A 19,984-nucleotide genomic window follows, 5' to 3' on the forward strand; every position below is an offset into this window, starting at 1 on the left:
GCCCCAGCAGGCACCCGCCACAGCCCAGGAAACCCCGTGGGGACGGGGCCGCCCTGTGGTCAGTGCCAGCCAGGGACCTCTCCTCACTCACCACCCTCCTCTGCTAAGGAAGAGGGCGCGGCTACACGCAGAGCCCAAACATCCCATGCACGCTCACTCCACGGCCGAACCCAAAGGTAACTGAAACGGCCATTTTGCATCGCTTTGCCTGTACGCCGGCACGTTAAGAGCCGTACGTGGTGCCGTTCCGTGCCGCTGCGTGCTCCGGCTCCGCCCCCGCCCGAGGCGCCTGCGCGGTGTGCGCTGTGGCGGCCGAGCCGGGGGAGCCGATCAGCGTCGCGGCGGCGGCAGCTGGAGACAAAGCGCCCGACTAATGAATGGGACGGTCCTGCCTGACCCTTCCCTTTAACTCCTTCGGGTCCGGCCGGGCGGCGGTCACTGGTGGCCTCCCGCTTCCGCGGCGGCTGACCGGTAAGGTGAGTGGTCGCGCTGTGGCGCCGGGCGGGGGCTGGAGCGAGGCGATCCGGTTCTCGCGCTCCCCGAGCTCCTGCTGCCCCAAGCACTGGCTGGCTCTGCCTCAGCGGCGCCAGTTCCCGGGTGCCCGAGCCGCCGGCTCCCGGGGCTCCCTGCCGCCGTGTTCCGGCCGGGAGCGCCCACAGGGCAGCGCCGCCAGGCCGGAGAGGGGCCGTGCCGTGGCGAGGCACAGGAAGCGGGGGACTAGGCCCCTGGTGCTCGCTCGCTCCATTGTCTCTGAGGCCCTGAGAGGGGGCTCCGCTGGGGTAGGGGGTGCCCGGTATCGCTCCCCTGGGCGGGGCTCTCCCTAACCCCGGTGTAGGGAGCGCGGGTCTGACCTGCCCGGGGAGCTGCTGCGCTCTCTCCGCGGTATCCGTCAGGCTGGGTGGAGGGCTCCCGGCGAGCCCTCCCTGGAGGCCCGGGGCCCGCTTCGCATGCATGGCAGCGCGCGACTTGCATTGTCTCCGTCCGTCGTTGTCCGCCCCGTACAGCGCCAGGCCAGCCCGAATCCCCCTCGGGACTGCGCCCAGAGGCCGCAGGAGGAACCGGGCCCTTCGCTTGGGGGCGGGAGGAAGAAGTGACCATGTGGCCGGTGTGAACCCGATCTAAGATGGCTAAGAGTGAATAAGAATAGCCCAGGGCCCCGCTAGGCAGGCATTGCGCTTTGCAGAGCTCTGATTGCTGTGTCCAGCTTCGTAACGCATGCTGGGGTGTGGGCTTAACGAGTAATGGGGAACTCCCTGCCCAGCGCACTGCATCTAGGTGTAAATGTGTATAACATGCAGTCTGAGATGGAAAGTGTGTGCTCAACAAGACACACCCCCCGCCCCCATTTGTGTGCGCACAAACTGAGATGGAAAGTGCGTTCTGGACTTCTCGTACACGAACATAGAGTTTACAAACGAGACTCTAGACATCAGGTCTAAATAATTGTTTTGAGGTGGACACTGGATTTTAGAGGAAAGAACATCCATGGCTAACATCAGCAATAATCTGGACACCATCTCCACTCCTCCCTCCTTTGAGGGTCCCCAGTCCTGCAGTTGGTATTCAGACAAAACTGCCCTTGGTTTTAAGAGAGACGTGTCTGCAGAATTTGACTGTCATCTATTCCCATTCAGTTTTTAATATTAACTTTACATTTTTTAACAGAATCTTGAAAATATTTCATTATTTACATGTTTTGGATCTTTGACTTTTTTTAAAATACATCCGACCAAGTGGGTATTCACCCACAAAACCTCATGCTCCAATATGTCTGTTAGTCTATAAGGTGCCACAGGACTCTTTGCTGCTTTTACAGATCCAGACTAACACAGCTACCCCTCTGATACTTTTTAAAATAGCACATTGTAATAGACTAGCAAACTTCCTTGTTGCTCACCAGTTCCATTATAATAGATGTTCGCTATTTTGAAAAACATAGCGTGCATGTGCAACAGATGACCAAAATTGTGAAAATATTAAAAGTATGCAAGTTAAATTATGAAAGGGTCCTGTTGGCATTAATGATTACCTGTAAATGGTTTTTTAAAAGTTAGGAGTGTGCATTTCTTGCTAGATTATGATGCATAAAAAGGCCTGATTTTCTCCCTTCCTCCTATCTTATTTATCTATTAGAAATAGCAGGAATGTCAAATCTGGTCTTTCCTGGTTTTGCTACAGGACTTCTTGGGGACCTCAAAGGTCTTTACCTTTACCTATCATGCCTTAACTTAAGGGATATGTTTAATGAAGATATCATTTCAACCCCTATTAAAACAAACTTTTTAGGCTTTACTTATGCATTGTTTAAAAAATGGAAAAGGGGACACAGTCCCTTACTTTTTCTTTAACAGTGACCTATAATTTGCAGGATGTGTGGGAGGGAGAGTCTGCACCTGAAGAAGTGATCTTTTTTACCCATGAAAGCTTATGCCCAAATAAAACTGTTAGTCTGGAGGTGGGGGAGGGATGTTATGATGGAAATGTAGAATTTTAAAGGTGGATGCAGAGAAAAAAATAGTTTATATATCTTTTTATTTGTTTCTTCTTTATGGTGGATAAAAAAAATCCTGAAAAATTCCACCCCTCCCACCCAATTTGATTTTAAGTTTAGAGATAGGAGCCCTGTCTGGGTTGGAAGACTATTCATGACTATCCTGGAGGGAGCAAGTCTAATTGACATAGTATCAGAGTCAGAACCATCTGCATTAGGGTTTCCAATACTGCTAACACCCCTGTAGCCAAATAGATGTTAGGAACAGTGGGAGTTTTTTTGTTTAAATTGCGTAATGTAAGCAAAACCTAAATTGAGTGGACAATATATGAAAGTTTGGCCTCACAAAGGACTGTAAGATGAACAGTTCAGAGGGGAAAGTTTTTAATCACATTGTTTAAAATTTACTGTTTTTAGTAAAACCTGTTTAACGTCAATTGCTGACAGTTTGGAGGAAGGAAGATTTTGTTAGACTCAACATCTTCGATTAGTGTGAGAGCTAAATATATAAAAATGCTTTTACTGAGATGACTGTCTACTTTGCAGAACCCACTTGTTTTACTGTTACCTTGTTCTCCCACCCTCTCCAGACCTGTGTTGTTGTTTTGTTTTTTTTTCCTTCCCCATCCACCTGTTCAATCTTGTCATAAATTGAGACTGCAAGCTACATAGGGTAGGAAGTATATTCTTGTTACTTGTCTGTACGGTGGCTAGCATAATGGGGCCCTGGACCGTGATTAGGTTCTGTAAGCAATACTTCAATACATATAGTAATGTATATCTGAGGCATACAGTCCTCCAGGAAAAAAAAGAAAAGACCAGAATTCACACTGCTGGTATTTATAAAATTAAAACAAAAAATAAAATGTCAGGGTCGCCTATAGAGAACGAGAGAATCTGACAAGCCCACTTTATTTAAAAAAAAAAAAAAAAATTCCAAATCGTCTCTAAGGGTGGATTGATGTTGTAATGCATGGGATCCTCCAACCAGATTTTCCTAACTAGATACTACAGAAAAACCCATAAAAATGCTTAGATTGTTGGGAAATAGCCGGTCCTCTTGCCGCAGTCCCCAGCAGGCATGTGTTAATCTCTCATTTTTCCATGACCTAACTGAAGACTACCTTTGGGAATCTGTTTCTGGGTAAGGGAGGGGTTGGGACTGAGGGACATGAGTTCTCTGTAAAATGTTCTGTCTTCTCTCCCTGAGCACCATACTGCCTTATGCCCCTCATCACAGTCAAAACAAAAATGCCAGGGTAAGTGTGCAAAGGTCGGGGGAAAACTCATCATTTCCAGACCAAATAATTTCCATGTAGGGGAAAATCTGGTTTTGAGGTTTTCTTTCATAATTAGAAATTCTCAACTGCAGAGTACATTGAAGGGAAATAAAGTAGACTTTCTTTACTTAAACAATTACATTCACATTATAATTGAGGCAACCAAAGAACTGTAAATATTAGATCTTTTTAGATAGAAGGATATTATTATAATCGTTAAGTCTGATCTGCATATCACAGACCATAGACCTTCACCCAGTAGGTCAGATACCTTGGTGATGGGTAAGAGATAACTGTGTAGTATCAATATTTCTTTAAGTAGAGATATTTCAAGAATATTGTTAGTACTGACGTAGACTAGTGAAAACTGCTTTATATGTTTAAACTCATCTGTCTTAACTGTTCACCTTTGTAGAAGTTTGGAAATAAATTTTCCCTAACAAATGTGTCCTTTTCTGTTTGGCAAAATTGCCCTGCTTTCTGTGCCACTGTGGCTTTTTGTTCCTGCATTTGCACCAGCATCATTAGTGTCAGTAGAAATGTGCACAATTGTGAGAAGGTGTTAATTTCAGCTGCTGAACTAACAGGTGGAGTGCATGCTGATTTTGATGACTCAAAAAGCTGTTTTTGTGGGTTTTAAAGTTGGAGGTTTTAAAATAAATTAAAACATAAAGGTTCCACCAGGTTACAACTAACTACAAGTTAGATAAACTTTTGACTTAAGCTATGTGATAGTATCTTTGTAATGCACTACTTCAGTGTTGGCAAATTTATTATGCTATGGCCATGCCACGTTAAAGTGACATAAGCAGAATAGGGAAACGTAATCTTGGCATTCTTCTTTTTATTTATACCATATTTAATTTAAAAATATCATAATTTGTCTTGAACTCTTGAAAACTTAAAACCATGGTGTTTTTAAAACATGTTGATCTTTCTGACATTCATAATGTATTAGTTTCCAGTGGAAGTTGGCACAATAAATGTTACAATATTACTACTGTTTTTATTAAGCTAGGAAACAATCCATTCTGTAAAATTGTATGATATTTTCTTTTTTTTTAAAGTAATAAGTAGTGATGCAGGGCTGAATGAGGATTATTCTATTCAAACTTAGTTATTAATTCATTTTTATAGCTGACTAGAAGCTCATTGCATTTTGTCAGAAGAAACTATAGCTTTTCCAGACAGTGAAACGTCTGCTTTTACTAGAGCTGTGCAAAATTCATTTGTGTGTAATTTCAGCCCCCCTAATATTTCATTTTATTTGCTGGGTTGAATAAAGGTCTACCTTTGCTTTGAAAGCACAGATTTTGACTTATTAATACAAAAGCCACCTTTGCATAAATTGTCTTTTTATAAGCAACAGATTGAGTCTGTGCTTGATTATTGGCCTCTTTTCACTGGAAAATGGTCATGGTTTTACATTTTAAGGATTGTGTCTTAGTGATAATTCTCAAGTGTTCTCTTTTGAATTTGTAATACAATATAGAAAACCTTCAAATTCAAATAATTTTGTTTTTCCTTGTGAATATTTCAGATACTAGTAACTGCTCTATAGATGGTGAGATACTATGGGATAGAGCAGTGGTGGGCAAACTATGGCCCATGGGCCACATCTGGCAGCGGGACCATCCTGCCTGGCCCTTGAGCTCCTAGCTGGGGAAGTTAGCTGCTGCCATGCCACCACATGGGCAGCGCTCTGGGTGGCGGTGTTGCACGTTCCTGCTGAGCAGTGTGTCTGGCTCCAGCAGAGTGGCGCAGCTGCCAGGCATGCTGCTCTGAGCAGCATGGTAAGGGGGCTAGTGGCGGGGGGTTCTGGGGGACAGGGACCAGGGGACCGTTGGATTGGGCGGAGGTTCTAGGGGGTGGTCAGGGGATGGGGGGGAGGGTTGGATAAGCTTGGTAGTCCTGGGGGGCCCTGTCAGGGTGGTAGGGGTGCGGGTAGGGGATGGGGAACGGGGGGTTGGATAGGCATGGGGTCCCAGAGGGCCTGTCAAAGGGCGGGGGTGTGGATGGGGGTGGGGTCCTAGGGGTGTTTAGGGATGGGGGTCTCGGGAGGGGGCAGTTAGGGAACAAGGTGCGGGGTTGGATGGGTCGAGGGTTTTGAGGGGGCCAGGAAGTGGGAGAGGGTGGATAGGGGGTGGGGGCCAGGCTGTTTGGGGAGGCACAGCCTTCCCTGTGCTGCCCTCCATACAGTTTTGCAACTCCAATGTGGCCCTTCGGCCAAAAAGTTTGCCCTCCCCTGGGATAGAGAATGGGAATGTGCCCATAGGGTGCTTAACTCTCTCAACTTTCAGTTTCAGTATTTCATGCTGATTCCTTCCATTACCTTGGGCAAGTCACCTAGCCCCTCCTCTGCTCACTTTCTCAATATGTTGGTGTTGGAGTTTATTATAAATTATTTTAAAGATATAACTCAGTATTTTTGCAGAGTAGTACTGATTATTGTAATTCTACTGGGCTGAATTATCCCACCTGTCCCCCATCTTTTCCCCTCTGCACTTGCACACACACTGCTCTGATTGCTTCTTACCCTGTGTGGATTCTTGGAGAACCATGAAGTGGAGGAAGGGAGGGAAAGTGCCAAACTGTCTACCATCCGTGGCAGAATCCAAGGATTTCTGCCTGGAAAAATGAATGAAGAGATAATACAGTTTGGAGCTCTTGAGCAGCCTTAGGGTATATGTCAGTGGTATCATGCCTTCTGGTTGAGTTGTGGTTTCAGATGTAGGGGAGGCTGTGAGCAGTAGATGATCCTACAGGATAGTTCCTGTCACTGGCTGAAGATATGTGGGGCTAGAGGGGCACAGCCTTTAAAATCTGCAGGACTCCAGCCCAGCTCCTCTCACCAGGAGAAGCAGCTCTTTAAAAATATATATATATAGTAAACTTCAGCGTACTAGCTCCTGTGTATTTTCTGTTCTGAGGGACTGATTTCAGACCCACTGTAATTATTCTTTGTTTCCTACTGTTTAATTCAAAATACCTGTTTTTGGTGGAACAAATACAGTGTATAGAACATGTTATATATGAGTTATTCAGTGTATGGTGATCGTGCTGTAGGTCATGTTGATTAATAAAAGATTCTGTTGGGCTAGAAGCACTGAAACAGCATAATCAATTTATGGAGGGAAGGAATAACTTCCTGTCAGGTAGATCTTCTGTCTGTAATGTAATATATTGATAGGCTCTTTTGAGTGAACTGTTTCCAATGTGATGCAAGTCCTGTGTGTGGGGAGAAGTGGGTGGCATGCCTTGACCTCATTTTGAGAGAGAAATCAGTATTGCCAACCCCAAGCACCCAATAATAGTCTCAGGTTCCGAAAATCATGAGTTTGGGTTAAAACCATGAATTTTTCTAAAAATTATAGTGCTGGGCATATTATTTGTCTTTACAAGGTTCTTATAGTTCAAATTGTCCAGCTTTGGCCCCAACTGGGGCTGGAAATTTATCAGTTGAAAGCTGAGAATCTCATGTGGTTATGACCCCAGGACCTGGGACTTAAAGAAAAAAAAAATACAGCAAGACTTGGGAGAAAATTATGATAGTTGACAACACTGAAAATTTCTTATGTTTAAAATAAAAAATGCTTTTTTTCCCTTCTCAGGTAGACTCCTCAGCATCAATTTTGAATAGCATGTATTGAACCTGAAATGAGGCCAATGGAACTCAGTGGAGCAGATATGTAAGTCTCTGTCAATAAACTGTTGGACAACTCTCTTTTTTTTTCCAGTTTGTACCTCTTCTTTCTTCATTTAGAGCAAGGTCAACTGTTACAGAGGGACTTGAATCCGTTATCGTGAAAGTGACTTAATTTGTGCAGCAATTAATAATTTAGTGTGAGTGTGGGGGAAATTGCATGAGTGCTTATAGAATTGAGAAGCAAGTGTCTCATTTGTGATCCTAAATCCCTTAGATGCTTTTGAAATCAACACCCTTGCTTGCCAAAATATTTAATGTTTTTTAGATCTTTATCCTGTGAAAGGACAAGTGCTAGGCCTAAGGTTTCCCTCTGCATATTCACTCTGATCAGCAAGCACAGGTCATCAGAAGAGCAGGATACATTTTATTGCCCATTTAAAAAAAATAGAGCACAAATACAGTGGGGAAGAGCTGTTCATAATATATTAATGTGGCTTGACAATAAACACTATATTCTTGTGTAGGGTTTCAGAACGTGTTATTTTTTCTTGCATAAATCCAGTTTAACTTAATTTTTAAAGTGGATGCATTCATTGGATCATATGGACAGTGATAACAGATGGATGAAATATTTAAGGTAGGTAAAATGTTGAGTCTGGAAACATTGATAGACTTACTTAAACACTATAATAGCTTCACATATTTTCTCAAGATTTACCAAAAGTTCAAAGAGACAATAAAATGACAGTTCTTTTAGGTCATATGTCTGTGGTAAGCCTGAGAGGTCCTGTTGTGTATTAGTTCTGCCTTGGGATCTTTTCCTTATGTAGACTTAGGCTACTCTACGCTACAGCCGGGATCGATGCTCTGAGATCGATCCAGCAGTGGTCAATTTAGTGGATCTAGTGAAGACCCGCCAAATTGACAGCAGATCGCTCTCCAATCGACCCCTGTAATCTACCCCTGATGAGAAGAGTAAGGTAAGTCAATGGGATAGTTTCTCCCGTTGACTCCCTGTGGTGTAGACCCCGCGGTAACTCAACCAAAGATACGTCGACTCCAGCTACGTTATTCACGTAGCTGGAGTTGCGTAACATAGGCCGACTTACTGTTGTAGTGTAGACATAGCCTCAGTTACGGAGAAATAAACTGCCATGGCTGTCTAAGACAGAATTATAGGGATAGGGATGAAAAGAGCAGTTTCTCTCTGTAGTGGCCTTTCTGTTCAACTCTAGCATCCTCTAAAGGGACTTTATGAAAATAGACAATATTGCTTTCTCCAGAATAGAGTAATACGTAATTTTAAATATTATTAAAATATATATTTGTTGCAGGTATTTAAAACTGAAATGTAATGTGCACATCAGAGTGAATTTTAGTACCTACTTCACATCATTTCATTATATAATGTCAAATACTGCAGCTTTTTGTAGATGTTCCTAAAGCAATTTTCTAAGGCAGCTCTCAAGGTTAAAAGCATTAACTGAAAATATGAAAATATCCACTTTAGCACTATTGTAAGTGGGCATCATGTCTCAGCTGTAATTCAAGAAATAATTCTTGAGGATAATCCTAGGTAAAATAACTATTGACTGCAAACTAAGGTTGCTGCAGTAGATAATGTAATCTTATAAGCAGTTAACACTAGACATTAAGCAGTATGGAAATGTATATAAATATTTCATTCCCCTTACAGTTCATATATTTCACTCCCCATTCATTGTCATGCTCATTCATTGTATCTTAACTTTAGATTGTAAGCTCTTTGAGAGAGGGCTTATATGTAACTTTGAGCATGCTTTGGGGCACTACAAAATAGAATATATGCCTGTATTAGAGCTGAATGTGTCCTGTTAGTTAGAAGGTTTTTATGGGAGTGTGTAAGGTGAAATTTAACATGTTGGGGAGTATGAAATGTAAGGAAAATAGAATCCTTGTGTAAATGTTTAACCAGTCAGTTTGTTACTACTTCATGTTTGGCTATAATTGTTTTCATATAGGGGTTAAATTTATTGTATCAAATTGCAGTAAAAGTCGTTTGTCTAGGTATTAAGAAATATTGTATAGTATATTAAGAGTAAATATGAAGTTGCTAAATTTTCATACATATTACATGTATTGCACCAAAGTAGACCTCAGCACAAAGCATATTGTGCACAGGTAATTGTGTGCTGGTGCATGGGATTGCATAGAGTGACGCTGCTCCCAGTGTGCACAAGAGCAGCATGGGAGTAATTTAGGATATATCTACACTGCAGTGTAAGCTCAGGGGTTGAATTTAGGCTCAGGCCCTAACCCTCCTTACATCTACACATACATTATGCTATCCCAGGGCCCATATTTAAGGTCCCAGGACCCCACAGGGTTTAGGAGTTCTAACTTGAGTCAAGCTGGGACTCAGGGTTCAATATTGCTTTGCAGTGTAGATGGAACTCCACTGGACTCATGTTCCAGGAGTCCATCAAAAGAATCACACAGGCCAATGTATTTTGTCCTCTGGACAGTCAAGTTTGGGGTCGGTCAGGTTTTTCACTACAGCACTATGAACAAAGGGCTAGAGCCAGCTGCATTATGGAGGGGTGCTAGAAAGTCTGGGATATGCATGGTTGGACTTGGGCTCACATAATACAGTGTAGATGCTGGAGTACCAGGTTGGGACTCAGGTTTCAGCAGTTCCTAGCCTGGGGTTACAAATGAGTGTAGACTCTTAAGCCCTAGGGTTAACACACCCAGGGTCTGCTAACTGAAGTTCTGCTAACCCTGTACTTACTTTGCAATGTAGACGTACCCTAAAGGTATGTCTACTGAGGAATAAAAGACCCATGGTCATGGCTGCGGCCCAGGTCAGCTGTCTTGGGCTCTCAGGGCTTAGGCTGTGGGGAAATTACTGTGGGACCTGGAGTCGAAACATCTGCACAGCAGTTTTACAGCCCAGCAGGCCATGCCCCGTGAGCCCAAGTCAGCTGACCTGGGCCAGCCATGAATGTTAAACTGGTATGTAGACATACCATCAGGGTTGGGTTTGTCAGTGAGACTTAACTCCTGTGCAACTGAAATGATGTGCTACTTGGCAGGTTGCCTGCGGTATGGAACTGCAAGTTTCATAGGAGCAGAGATCCTGCTCTGCAGACCTTTTAGTTTTGCTAGCAAGTATATTCTTTTCTGCTTCTCAAAAGGGCTGATGTCTAAAGTTTGAAATCTCATAGTTCTGGTGTAAAATGTTAGAGATGTTTTATTCATTAGCCGTTAGTCTAAATAGAAACAACTAAAAAAAAAAATTAAAACATCTAGCTTATTCGCTAGATTTTGTTTGTATATCTGTTTAGTATGAATTGTTAAAGCTAGTCTGGTTGCAAGTTAGAGGGATCTAGCGATATTGGATGCGCGCCCTGAAATTTTTAAATGTCACTTCTAATTTTTAAAACACCACCAAAACTAATGGCTCTCCTAATCTTGTTGGAGCCCTTCTGGTGATTAATTAGGGGATTAGCATACTCTCTGGTCTTGCCCATCATGCATTGGTATAGATCAGGGATCAGCAACCTTTGGCACGCAGCGCGCCGGAGTAAGCATCCTGGCAGGGCAGGCCAGTTTATTTACCTGCCGCGTCCGCAGGTTCAGCCGATCATGGCTTCCACTGGCTGCAGTTTGCCGCTCCAGGCCAATGGGGGCAGCGGGAAGCAGCGGCCAGCACATCCCTCAGCCCGCGCTGCTTTCTGCAGCCCCCATTGGCCTGGGACAGCGAACCACAGCCAGTGGGAGCCACAATCGGCCGAACCTGCAGATGCAGCAGGTAAACATACTGGCGTGGCCCGCCAGGATGCTTACCTTGGCATGGCCACGTGCCAAAGGTTGCCTATCCCTGGTATAGATACAGTTATCTACATTTTTTCTGATGCCTTTTTCTTTTTGCTTTCTATCTTTATTATTTTTGTTTGTCTCCCCCCATATTCCTCCACTCCTTAGAAGGCTACAGACAATCCAAGGAGGAGGGAAAGAGAATATGCTAGTGGCTGTTGCATGTGTTTTCACAGTTAAGTAGAAAGTAGAAGAAAAAGTTTGGCAGGTGGGCTGATACCCTGTACATGCACTGAGGAAGTAGGGATAAAAGGGCAGCTTTCAAGGAGCTACATTTTATGTTAGCCACAGCTTCAGGAGTGTCTTTGCTGCTGGGGTTGGAGGGCAGAGGGAGGGAACAAAGTGCCTTTCCTCTTTTGTCTCTGCTCCTCTCCTTTGTTCCATTTATTTTGTTCAGTTCCTCTTCCTCACACCCCAAAAACATTAGATTTATTAAAAGGATTTACTCCACTTTTCTAGGAAATTAGACCTGTAAGTGATATAAAGAATAAATGGTATAATTTTCAAACTCTGAAGCCTTTTAAACTACTTTGAATTTAAAAAACCAAACACACACAAACCACCCTCGATGCAACCTTAACCACTGAGCCACAGATGACACTTTGATAATACTTATCTATGTTACAGGGAGTGTTGTGTGGATTAAAGTTTGTGAAGCACTTTGAGTATGCAAAATATTAAAATTATTTTTTCCACATAAATTAAATTCCTCTCCTATTTCAGTTTCACCTTTTTGAGCAAAATTTTACTTACCCATGCCTGCATCAACAGGACAGTTATCTTTTATGACCAGTTCCTTGGGGAGGAGGAGACTGGGGCCTTGCTGTGATAGGGAAGAGACAAGGGTCTGTGTCAGAATTCCTTCTTGTGCCAAATGCTGCCATGGTGGGAACCACCACCTTTTCCCTTGCTGGCCCTCTTGGTAACAACTACTTCTTTCTGCTGCAGTCTTGCCTAAGCAGCAGAAGGCGAGCAAAATGTGCATGCAACTGAGACTAGGATCAGCGACTCCTGGCATGGAGTCTAGAGTAACTGTATACTGAAGAGCTGGCTGACTGCTGACAAGTGGGCAGAAAAAGCCTCCTGTAAAACTATCATAGTGGGGTCTACGAGTGGGCTCGTTACTGAAGTTAGAGAGGAATCTTACTGTTCTAAAATGGTGTATAGGCCTTATGGCACAGTGGAAGGTTCGGGTGCCTGTAGTGCATGTACAGTTTATTTAGGAACATCGTATATTATTTTGGGTCCTCAAGTTTAAACTTCATTGGATGATCTGGTCACAGTTCCCATGATAGGCAAGGTAAAACATTTCCAAAGATTGTTTTTTTGTTTTTGTTTTTTTTTTTTAAAGACTTATAGAAAGTTTCCAAGCTAGCACGTTTGTCATGGTCCATTGTTAGTTGCAGCAGAAGAGAATCGGAGAAACATATTAGGAGTGAACCCAGGAAAAGACCAGCTCTGTTAAACCCTGTTAACAGAAAAAACCAAGGGGTTTGGAAATATTTGAATTCTGAGGAAAGCCTAGAATAGAGATGTACTACACAGGGGTCGGCAACCTTTCAGAAGTGGTGTGCCGAGTCTTCATTTATTCACTCAAATTTAAGGTTTCGCGTGCCAGTAAACATTTTAATGTTTTTAGAAGGTCTCTTTTTCTCTGTCTATAATATATAACTAAACTATTGTTGTATGTAAAGTAAATAAGGCTTAAAAATGTTTAAGAAGCTTCATTTAAAATTAAATTAAAATGCAGAGCCCCCGGTTTGGTGGTCAGGACCTGGGCGGTGTGAGTGCCGCTGAAAATCAGGTTGTGTGCCGCCTTTGGCACCTGTGCCATAGGTTGCCTACCCCTGAACTAGAGGTTTGTTTGAAAAATCATTTGTAATTTATGTTAACTTTTGATAGTTTATTTTTTTATATATATATAGAGAGAGAGAGAGAGAGAGAGAGAGAGAGAGTGTTTTATTTTATATATAAAATAAAACTATTCAGAACTCTTAACAGGGCTAACTGTAAAATAATAGTCAAACTTAGCAGCAAAATTAATATGGAAGATTTTGATTTAGTACTCATTGCCTCATAGAATATAAATACTGCTTTTTAAGGGACCCTCTGTCTCAATACATGTATCTATTTTATTAATTCACCTCCATATGCACAAGCAGGCTTTCAGTTCCAGCAAACAAAGGCTTTGTGTAAATATAGTACCTTGTGTCTCTAGAAATGTAACATACAGTAGAACCTCAGAGTTATGAACACCTTAGGAAGAGAGGTTGTTTGTAACTCTGAACAAGACATTATAGTTGTTCTTTCAAAAGTTTACAACTGAACATTGACTTAATACAGCTTTGAAAATTTTCAATGCTGAAGAAAAATGCTGCTTTTAGCCATCTTAATTTAAATGAAATGTTTCTTTATGTTGTCAAATCTTTTTTTTTTAAACTGTCCCTTTATTTTTAGTGGTTTACATTTAACACAGTACTGTACTGTATTTACCCTTTTTTGGGTCTCTGCTGCTGCCTGATTGTGTATTATCGGTTCCAAATGAGGTGTGTGGTTGACTGGTCAGTCTGTAACTCTGGTGTTCGTAACTCTGAGGTACTACTGTAATAAAATAATGAAAAATCTCCACAAGCTGTAAATAAATCTATCTAAAGATACTTCATTGTATTCAGTCCATCAAAATCCAGCTCATATTGATGTCAGTGGGAATTATGTGTAGAAATCAAAGGTTCTGGGTGGCCCTTGGGGATTAAAACAGATCTTCCTGGGAGCTGATTCTCATTAGTATGAAAAAAACCTGACACATAATGAAAGTATCTTAGCAGTTTCATAGCTGATCTTTCAACTTGAATTTTAAAAAATCGAGTAACTTAAAATCCAGTTTTGGCTAGAGCATCCTTTAAATGATGTATTCTAAATTTTAAAAAATCCTTTAAAATTTGTGTTTTTCTACTACTCTGTTAATATTTATAAGGATATTTTCAGGAAGAGAAACAGTGAAACTGACTAGATACAACATCCAGATCCACCAGCTGCCCAGCCAGTCTCTCCCCCTCACCTTATGCCTCCAGCAATACTATCTTGAATCACTTGTCATTTTATTCCTTGTTTCAGAAAAACGATTATTCTTACACTGAAAAATTTTGAATATGTTCTTTTCCCTAGATATAGATATAGATTGGAGCAGGGTTAAGGGAGATGTGTGTCTCCCACCATGCTGCTTCATTTCTCAGCTGCACTCTCTATGTCCAGTGTGGATACCAGATCACTGACACGTTTAGGTCTTTCCATGGCACAGGTATAGTAGGGGAGCAGAGCAGACTGGGTGTCATGAGGTAGGGAAAGAGCAGGGCTCTGCAACGTGGCTAATGAGTGGTTCTGTTTGGGGGAAGGGTTGTCTGAGGTGCAGTGTTATGCTATCTGAAGGGATGGTGGGGGAGAAACAAGATCAGAAAGGAGCTGTGCTCTGAATCTCAGGTGGCTTTTCTAAAAACTGACCTAGTATTTTCAACCAACAAAATGCAGTTTGTAGTGGACTAAATGTGTTTCTTGTCTTAAATTCTTTTTTTTGTCTCATCTGTTTTTCTCTTTCCCTGATATCTCTGATCCCTTTTTACCTTGCTATCACTCTCACCTTTTCATTCTCCACCATATTGTTCTCCTATTCCAGTCCTTTTGTTGCTGATCCCCCTCATCCCGCAAGAGCTTTATAGCACTAGACTTTAACAGCAGCTTTGATGTCCAGTGCTAAAAAAAATCCTATGAACAAATGAAACCTAAATAGCAGTTTTTCTGTTGAAAAAGAAACCCTACTATTCAACAAATGACTTTTCATAGTCACGTTGTCTAATGTTAATAAAATTGTATAACCTGACATGGAAAACTTGTTTGGCTCAGAGACATTTGATCATTTGATTATTTAGGCAATCTCCCATTGAATTCAGTGGAAGCAGAATTAGGCCAGCCTTGAGAATTTCTGAAAATCTTACCCATAGTTATTACACAAAACTCCAACAAATTATTAAAATATTACTTTCACAAATGACAAATTTTAATCCGTGTTAACACTCGATATTGTGTACGCTTGTAGTAACTTTCTTTTTTGGGTCCATTAGATTTTTGGAATTGTAAAGTTTCTTTTTATTTATGTACTTAAATTTAGCAGAGCAACTGTAACTTAAAGTTAATATATATTTAATGATTTTTCTATTAGGGTGTTGTCTCAGGCTAAAATGAACTGTACTGCTGGATTAGAACTTGCAAAATGAATAGTGCTTACCCTCAAAACATGCAAAGCAAGAACTACTTTTAGACTGCAATCCTTGGGGTAGGGATTGTTTATATTTGTCTGGTGCCTAGCACAATGGAGCTGCAGCTTGGTTGAGGCATGTAGGTGCTACAGGAATATAAATGTCTAGTAATTTTCAAGTGACTTATGAAAAACACAGAATGAATGCCAGCGTTTTCCAAAATAGCCTAAAGTTTGGCTTCTTAGTCATTATTTAGGCACCCTCTTGAATTTCAATAATGCTGAGCAACCAACAGCCATCATGGAGGTATTTGGGAACTTTGGATGCTTTGCAGTTTTGAGAATCAGATGCCTTAATATGGGCTTTAGAGCTAAACTTTCGCCAAACATACTGCCCATGTGGGCACAATATAATCTATTGTTTCTCTTCTTAGTTTCATACACATAGCTAGAACATGTGTAATATTTGAGGAATAAAATCTCCATTTTTGAAGATGCTGCATGGTGAGTGGAGGGCTAGTTTGAGTAAACAGGCTCTCTTATTATGCAGATAAGGACTTGATCAGTTCTTTAAAATTAAAATAGGACCACATTCCTTAGAATGCTTTTATTTTAAATTACATGTTTAAATTACAAAATGTCTTTGAGTAAAGTTTGTAAAGGGACTTCTTCAACATAGGAATCATACTTGTATCTGAAATTTATTTTGGTCGTGAATTTTTCCCTTTAGTTCTTGACAGTGATTTGTATAGTCTTTTCATTAATTGCTGGTCCGTTTCACTTCTTGTACACTAGCACATCTTCTCTGTGTTCTGAGGTGGGCTCTTTTTCACGTTTCAGGAAATGTATTAAAAGTAATATGGTAGCAGAGTTACTGCTGATTCCAGATTTTAACCCAGAATGCTTGGGCAGAACCAGGAAGCATCAGGTGTTAGGGTGTGCCTGTGTGAGGGGCTTAATACCTATGTGAGCGAGAAGCGCTGGGATCCTGGGGGTGGAGAGTTGCTTCATTATGCCCTTGGAAAGGGTACAGGGAAAGAGCATCTGGCAGTGGCCTCTATGGACCCGATGAAGGCTGAAGCAGCAAGGTTAAGAAGGGAGAAGGCAGTTTGTAAAATCACAAATTAGCCTGGGGAAGTTGGAGTTGGGTCATGTTGACTTGAATCCACTTTTGATGTATTTTGTAAGGCTGGGTATATTTCAGCTTGACTGTGTCCTTTTAACTGAAACAGTCATTTCTGAGCTTTCTATTGGTGTAATCTTACTACATTATTTTTTGTGATAGGGGCAGGTAGAGGGAGGCTGGATACCCAAGAGATTGTTAAAGAACAAAAATGTAACTTGAAATCAACAGACCTACTCTAATTTTTAATATAAACAAAATGGTTCCTGTTTACACACAGTAAAATTATTTTGTGATTTATACTGTAAGTAATTGTATTGCTAATTTTCACATTATGGTATAGTTTCTATAGCTGAAGATACAGCTGAAAAAATCAACCCCCTGCATTTGTTACTAGGGCTAAATAACCCAGATGGTGATAGTTGTGGCTGCATACTCACATCTTCACACCTGTTACCCCTGACCAGAATGAATTATTGACTTGATCTCAGTCTTGGACCAGGCACTTAGATATTTTAGTTATGCGGGGAGAGATGAATTGTCTCCACAGAAAGTCAGAGAACAGTTAGGAGCTCACATACCTTTGTAGCTGGGTTCCTCAGTCCTTCCACTCTGCTCTGTCTGCCTAGGTCTGTGGGTTTCTTATGTTGTTTCATTTTCCATAGTTCATTTTCACTTTCCTCCTCGTGCTTTACCTTGGTCTGTACTGTACTCTTGTTCCTGCCTGTTCTGGTTTCCTGCCTTCCCAGGGAAGGAGCTGGGGGGTGGGGTGGGGGATCAGCTGCTATCACTGCACTTCAGATGCTGCCTTGCCTTTCCCAACAGCCTGTGTCCAACTGTCACAGAATCTCCACGTACAATCTGAGTCCAACATTCTTTCCCCTATCCTGGTAGAGACACTGCACAACATTCTGGGCCTGTTTCTGCTCACTTATATAGGTTTTTTACCAGTGTAAGTTCATTGATATTGATTTTCGGCTCTTTGAGGGCAGAAATGGATGCTCTTTTTCTTCTCTGTTGCAATTCAAACAGCTAGTAGTGATTTTCTGTGTACCTGATGTAGAGATTAGAATTTCCACTATCCTAGTCCCTCCTAAAATAAGTTCTTTCCCTTCAGGTCCCAAATCTAGAATAATTTTTAAATAACGAAACATATCTTTTTTTATTCCAATAAGTATTTCAGTAGTGCCTAGAGACCCACACCAAAACCAGGACCTTGTTGTGTTAGGCACTGTAGAAACTTATTGCAAGGCATCCTTGCCCTAAACAGTTTACATAATCTGAATAGACGAGTGTGAGAGAAACATATTATCTCTGTTTTAAGTATGAGGAATTGAGGTGCAGAGACACTAACATCCACAAGATCATGTGGCAGCACTGGGAATTTAATTCAGATATTTGGAGTCTTGGCCCATTGCTTAATCACAGGATTGTTCCCCTGTTGTTCCAGTTTGTCACCGTTAAGTGAATCAAATTTGAAAAAGCGGCAAAGAGTCCTGTGGCACCTTATAGACTAACAGATGTATTGGAGCATGAGCTTTCATGGGTGAATACCCACTTTGTCGGATGTATGTAGTGGAAATTTCCAGAGGCAGGTGTATATATGTGCAGGCAAGAATCAGTTTGGAGATAACATGGTTAGTTCAATCAGGGATGATAAGGCCCTATTCTAGCAGTTGAGGTGTGAATACCAAGGGAGGAGAAACTTCTTTTGTAGTTGGCTACAACTGCATTACTCCAACCCCTCAGACAGAGACCAACACCTACAAGATCTTCAGCAAGCATTCTCAAAACTATGATACTTGCATTAGGAAATAAGGAAACAAATCAACAGTCAGATGTGTACCCAGAAGCCTCCTGCTGCAAGACAAGCCCAAGAAAGAAACCAACAGAACTGTTTGCTTGATGACACGTGCAGTGATCTAATTGGAGATATACCTATCTCAAAGAACTGGAAGGGACTTTGAAAGGTCATTAGCACTTCACTAGCAGGACCAAGTACTGATTTTTGCCCCAGATCCCTAAGTGGCCCCCTCAAGGATTGAGCTCACAACCCTGGGTTTAGCAGGCCAATGCTGAAACCACTGAGCTATCTTCCCTCCAATCTCAGTGCATCTTTCCAGGTGCATCATAATCCAGCAGGATATGCACATTCCTAACTTTAAAAAAAAAACCTTTAAAACACGACCCTTTCATAATTTAACTTGCATACCTTTAATATTTTCACAGTTTTGGTCATCTGTTGCACATGCACACTATGTTTGTTTTTCAAAATAGCGAACATCTATTATAATGGAACTGGTGAGCAACAAGGAAGTTCGCTAGTCTATTACAATGTGCTCCCTTAAAAAGTATCAGAGGGGTAGCCGTGTTAGTCTGGATCTGTAAAAGCAGCAAAGAGTCCTGTGGCACCTTATAGACTAACAGATGTATTGGAGCATGAGCTTTCGTGGGTGAATACCCACTTTGTCGGATGCATTTTAAAAAAAGTCATAAAGATCCAAAACATGTAAATAATGAAATATTTTCAAGATTTTGTTAAAAAATGTAAAATTAATATTAAAAACTGAATGGGAATAGATGACAGTCAAATTCTGCAGACTCTACAGACACGTCTCTCTCAAAACCAAGGGCAGTTTTGTCTGAATACCAACAGCAGGACTGGGGACCCTCAAAGGAGGGAGGAGTGGAGATGGTGTCCAGATTATTGCTGATGTTAGCCATGGATGTTCTTTCCTCTAAAATCAAGTGTCCACCTCAAAACAGTTATTTAGACCTGATGTCTAGAGTCTCGTTTGTAAATTGTATGTTCGTGCATGAGAGTCCAGAATGCACTTTCTATCTCAGCTTGTGCGCATACAAATGGGAGCGGGGGGTGTGTCTTGTTGAGCACACACTTTCCATCTCAGATTGCATGTTATACACATTTACACCTAGATGCAGTGCGCTGGGCAGGGAGTTCCTCATTACTCGTTAAGCCCACACCCCAGCATGGGTTACAAAGCTGGACACAGCAATCAGAGCTCTGCAAAGCGCAATGCCTGCCTAGTGGGGCCCTGGGCTATTCTTATTCACTCTTAGCCATCTTAGATCGGGTTCACACCGGCCACATGGTCACTTCTTCCTCCCGCCAAGCAAAGGTGCCACTCCTACCTTGATATAATTTACAGAATGTATCAGTATGTACTTTACTCCTCTCCTGGAGGATTAATTTAGTCACAGACCCTCTTTACGGGCCGTTAGTCTTTAAGGTGCCAGCAGACTCCTCTTCTTTTTGTGGATACAGATTAACACAACTACCTCTCTGATACTTAAACCCTCTTTAGCCGCTTCCCAA

The 19,984-nt window shown here is 41.8% G+C and overlaps 1 protein-coding gene across 6 annotated transcripts in view; it reads left to right on the plus strand.

Annotated features, from left to right (window-relative positions):
- The first annotated feature begins 297 nt into the window (after positions 1-297).
- ZBED4 (zinc finger BED-type containing 4) overlaps positions 298-19,984 on the plus strand; it is a 41,960-nt gene continuing 22,273 nt past the window's right edge. For 3 of the 6 annotated variants that reach the window (XR_007772050.1, XR_007772051.1, XM_050936093.1), the window contains exons 1-2: positions 298-476; positions 7,383-7,460. The gene's annotated coding sequence lies outside the window, so the exon portion shown is untranslated. Of the gene's footprint in view, positions 477-6,678; positions 6,722-7,382; positions 7,461-7,979; positions 8,055-19,984 lie in introns of those variants that run through there. The other 3 variants (XM_050936094.1, XM_050936095.1, XM_050936096.1) reach the window with 3 other exon arrangements.

The sequence above is a fragment of the Gopherus flavomarginatus genome, chromosome 1, assembly GCF_025201925.1.
Source record: "Gopherus flavomarginatus isolate rGopFla2 chromosome 1, rGopFla2.mat.asm, whole genome shotgun sequence".
Classification (NCBI taxonomy): Eukaryota; Metazoa; Chordata; order Testudines; family Testudinidae; genus Gopherus; species Gopherus flavomarginatus.